Consider the following 5,192-nt stretch of genomic DNA (forward strand, 5'->3'; position numbering starts at 1 on the left):
TTGATCATTATGTAGTGTCCTTCTTTTTCTCTTGCAGTAGTCTTTATTTTAAAGTCTATTTTGTCTGATATGAGAATTGCTAGTCCAGTGTGCTTTTGTTCTTACCTTCAATAACTATTCCAGTTTTTGGTCTTTTCTTAATGCCAATTTTTATCTCTACATTTATTTACCTAGAAATATTTCTTTCTCTCATCCATCTGCCTTCTTATCTTATTCATCATTCAGCAATATTTATTAAGTAAAATTATGAAAACAGTCATAATAAGTCAGTGATCCTTGCCTTCATACAGCTTATATTTTTACTCTGTGATTTCTTGCATGGCTTTCTGCTCCAATATCTTCTGTTATCCTATTAAGAGTACTAAATAATTTTATAACATTTTCTCCTGGTTCTTATACTGAGATGTTTCCAAAGATATGAATTTGTTCTGATTGATCAGAGAAACACTCTATTACCTTTATGCAAGTGAATGTGTGTAGCTCCTAGTTAGATCACTGGTGTCTACCTTCTTTTCAACTGCCATGGCTCTTCTGCCCTGAACAAAATCTGCTCCTTGCTTGGCTGCCTGTCAACACAGTAAAGAGACCAGTATCTGATAACATCAAATCCCCAGTCTAAACTCCTACAAGGCCTCTTCCTAGATCTGTTCTTTGTTTTAAACACATAAATCATTACCATCAGCCTTCCCTCCGCCTCAGTTCTCATCACTACCTTTGACCTCCACACAAACTTCCTGTCCAGAAATCTTATTGCATGTAGGTCGAAAAACAGAATTGTGGAACAGTGGTGTAGAATAAAGGAAGAAACACTCTGACACTCTCCAGAACGCAGAACCCACACATTAAAGGGATTCTTTTCACTCTCCTGGTTGGTATAATCTTTGTATTTCTGAGCCAGTAGATACACATTGAAAGAATGACAGGATTTTTAAAATCTTTAAGTCAGTTTCTCATTGTTCTGGAAATATGGGCTCCTTGTGGGATACACATTACCCTGTGCAATCTGCTTCCAATAAATTTGTTGTTGAACATTTTTAGATTCTGGCAATGGGTTGATTACTGCTTCTCATGTTTATTATGAACATTTTCATCATTTTCTTTGTCTTCATAATCATTTTAATGAGAAGTTAGAGACAGCAACAGAGCCTGCTTGAGATATACCATTTAAAAACTAAAGTCTAACTTTTAAAAAATTTATTTTCTTTAAATATAGTTGATTTACAATGTTGTGTTCATTTCTGCTGTACATCAAAGTGGTACAGCTATATATATATAATATATATATATATATACACACACACACATTCTTTTTCATATTCTTTTCCATTATGGTTTATCACAGGATATCGAATATAGGTACCTGTGCTATACATTAAGACCTGTTGTTTATCCATCCTATATATAATAGTTTGCATCTGCTAATCCCAAACTCCTACTCCATTCCTTCCTCGCCACACCCCACTTGGCAACCACAAGTCTGTTCTCTACATCTGTGAGTCTGTTTCTGTTTCGTAGGTAAATTCATTTGTGTCGTACTTTAGATTCCACATATAAGTGGCATCATATGGCATTTGTCTTTCTCTTTCTGATTTACTTAATATGATAATCTCTAGTTCCATCCATGTTGCTGCAGATGGCATTATTTCATTCTTTTTTATGGCTGGGTTGTATTCCATTGTGTGTGTGTATGTATGTGTGTGTATATATATAATATATATATATATATATATATATCACATCTTCTTTATCCATTCATCTGTCAATGGACATTTAGGTTGTTTCCATGTCTTGGCTATACTAAACAGTGCTGCAGTGAACAGTGGGGAGCACGTATCCTTTCAAACCATGGTTTTCTCCAGATACATGCCCAGGAGTGGGATTGCTGCATCATATGGTGGCTCTGTTTTTAGTTTTTTAAGGAACTTCCATACTGGTCTCCATAGTGGCTGCACCAATTTACATTCCCACCAACAGTGTATGAGGGTTCCCTTTTCTCCACACCCTCTCCAGCATTTGTTATTTGTAGATTTTTAATGATGCCCATTCTGACCAGTGTGAAGTGGCACCTCATTGTAGTTTTGATTTGCATTTCTCTAATAATTAGCGATGTTGAGCATCTTGTTATGTGCCTGTTGGCCATCGGTATGTCTTCTTTGGAGAAATGTCTATTTAGGTCTTCTGCCCATTTTTCAATTGGGTTGTTTTTTGTTGTAGTTGTTGAGTTGTATGAGCTGTTTGTACATTTTGGAAATTAAGCTCCTGTCAGTCGCATCATTTGCAAATATTTTCTCCCAGTCTTTAGGTTGTCTGTTCATTTTTTTATAGTTTCCTTTGCTGTACAAAAGCTTCTAAGTTTGATTAGGTCATTTATTTATTTTTGTGAAGTCTAACTTTTATATTTAAAGCTGAAACATTTAAATTCTGATTTACATTATAATAATTAAGCTTGAAAACCAAATAAGGAAGTGGCTTAAATTATGCAACTAGAATGTTGCTGTGTATGACAGAGAACCTGTAGAGTAGAGAAGTTTAGGCGTCAGTAACTGTGAATGGTCTGAGAAGAGATTACCTTACTTGGAAGCTAAGCAATTAACCTACCACCATTACATGAATGTGGCAGAAAACATGAGAATCCCATGTCAGAAACAAAGGAAAGTATTATTCACAACAGTAGCGGTAGCTAGAGTATCATCACTTTTACACCAGTTTTCTGAGCCTCAGTTCCCACAAAACACTGCAACAAGAGTGCATGCATCAAGGGTACATGCAGTAGGTCACGGTACAGAAGAGGAACTCCAAGTTTAGGAAGCCCTAATATTTTACAACAGGCTAAAAGCAAGCCTGCCCAGCTTTTTCTCCTGAAGGAGATAATATGTTTAGTATACTAGATAGTAAGTGTGTTCTCTCTTTGCTCTGGAAGGAAACACTGTTACTTTCAAGACTGCATTATACCAACATCCTTGAAAAAATAATCCAGAATAAAAGGCTGTCATTGGCTGTGCTTAAAAGATGTGCAGAGATACCAGAGGCCCACAGAGAACTGTCTCAACAGTAGAGAAGAGGAAAAAACTAACATTTTAAGAGCAATTAGTATAGTCCAGGTGCAGCAAGAGGTGCTTTATACACATTATTTTATTAAATCTTAACATACTATGAAGTATGCAGAATCTCAGCTGCATTAAATCATCTGCCAAAGTCACCTGTATATAGTCAGAATTTGAACCTAGATTTATCTCACTCTGAATGTCTTCTACTTTAAGTTGAAATTTAATTTCAGAAAGCAGAATTTTTTAGAGAATAATACATTATCACATTTTCAGTGACCAAAGTGTAAAGAAAAAAAAAGATTACTCATTAAGAGTTTTTTTAAGTATTAGAAAATAAAGCTTGCAAAAATTTTGGTGATGTTTCTAGAGGCTTCCACTCCACAGAGAGGATGAAGCTGAGTAACTTAGGCAATATCACAGTTTGACTGCAAGGAGAAGCTGGAGGCTGCCTCTTCTGGAAGTTGCCATGAGCTCAGTACCTTGGACACCTCCTCAACGTATTGTTTGTAGCTTATGCTACTGTGTGCATTAACATTGTTCTAGGGAACAAATAAGTCTATTCCTTTCCATCCTTTAACCAATAAGCAGTATATTATCACCATCATCTAAAATTTTCATTTCTATATCCTAAATAATGCCTTTGAAATGTTTCGTAAATAACTCTAAAATTTAGGTACAGGTGACTGTCCTGAAATACAATTCACTTATTTAAAATAAGTATGTATTTTATTTTATTTTATTTTATTTATTTTTTATTTTTTTTAACATCTTTATTGGAGTATAACTGTTTTACAATAGTGTGTTAGTTTCTCCTTTACAACAAAGTGAATCAGTTATACATATACATATGTTCCCATATCTCTTCCCTCTTGCGTCTCCCTCCCTCCCACTGTCCCTATCCCACCCCTCTCATGGTCACAGAGCACCGAGCTGATCTCCCTGTGCTATGCGGCAGCTTCCCACTAGCTATCTAATTTACATTTGGTAGTGCATATATGTCCCTGCCACTCTCTCACTTCGTCACAGCCTACCCTTCCCCCTCCCCATGTCCTCAAGTCCATGCTCTAGTAGGTCTGTGTTTTATTCCTGTCCTACCACTAATCTCTTCATGACATTTTTTTTTCTTAGATTCCATATATATGGTTAGCATACGGTATTTGTTTTTCTCCTTCTGACTTACTTCACTCTGTATGACAGACTCCAGGTCTATCCACCTCATTACAAATAACTCAGTTTCATTTCTTTTTATGGCTGAGTAATATTCCATTGTATATATGTGCCACATCTTCTTTATCCATTCATCTGTTGATGGACACTTAGGTTGCTTCCATGCCGTGACTGTCTTTAAATAAAAACCATTATTTCTCCTACTGGTTCCTTGGCTGCTGCTTCTGTTGTACAGATCTTCCTCAACTTACCATGGGGTTACGTCCCAGTAAACCCATGGTAAGTTGAAAATATCATAAATTGAAAATGCATTTAATACACCTGACGTGTCAAACATCACTGCTTAGCTTCACCTACATTCAGTGCACTCAGAACACCTAGGTTAGCCTATAGTTGGGCAAAATCATCTAATGCAAGGACTATTTTTTAATAAAGTGCTGACCATCTCGTGTAATTTATTGACTACTGTACTGACAAGCAGAGTGCTTGTCTGGGTCCGTGGTGGTTGCATCTATCCGCTGTCTCCTGGTGTGGTCGCGTGGCTGGTGGGGAGCTGGGGCTTTGCCACCCAGCATCAGGAGGAAGTGTCTTTCCCCATACGGTGGGCCCGAGGAAAGCTCAAAATTCAAAAGTCGAAGTAGTTTCTACTGAATGCGTATTGCTTTCGCATTACTGTAAAGTTAAAAAATCCTAAGTTGATTTTCTTACTCGTGAAAAGTATATTCAGTCACTCGGTAATACTGATTTCCGTTCAAGAACGCTATAGTCGAGTTGGAGAGAAAAGATGAACACACAGGAGGAGAGGCAAAGAATTTCCCCCTGAAAACTGGTTGGTATAGCGTGCTCTAGGATCTCAGAGGGAAAAGAATCAACAGAGGGTAGTCCTGGAGGGCTTTACGGAGGAGGTGGGAATTGAGCTTGTTCTTAGCGGATGGTTAGTATTGGAGCAGCTGGAGAGAACAGAGAGAGAGGGAAGGC

Source organism: Physeter macrocephalus, chromosome 7, assembly GCF_002837175.3.
Source record: "Physeter macrocephalus isolate SW-GA chromosome 7, ASM283717v5, whole genome shotgun sequence".
In the NCBI taxonomy this organism is placed as follows: domain Eukaryota; kingdom Metazoa; phylum Chordata; class Mammalia; order Artiodactyla; family Physeteridae; genus Physeter; species Physeter macrocephalus.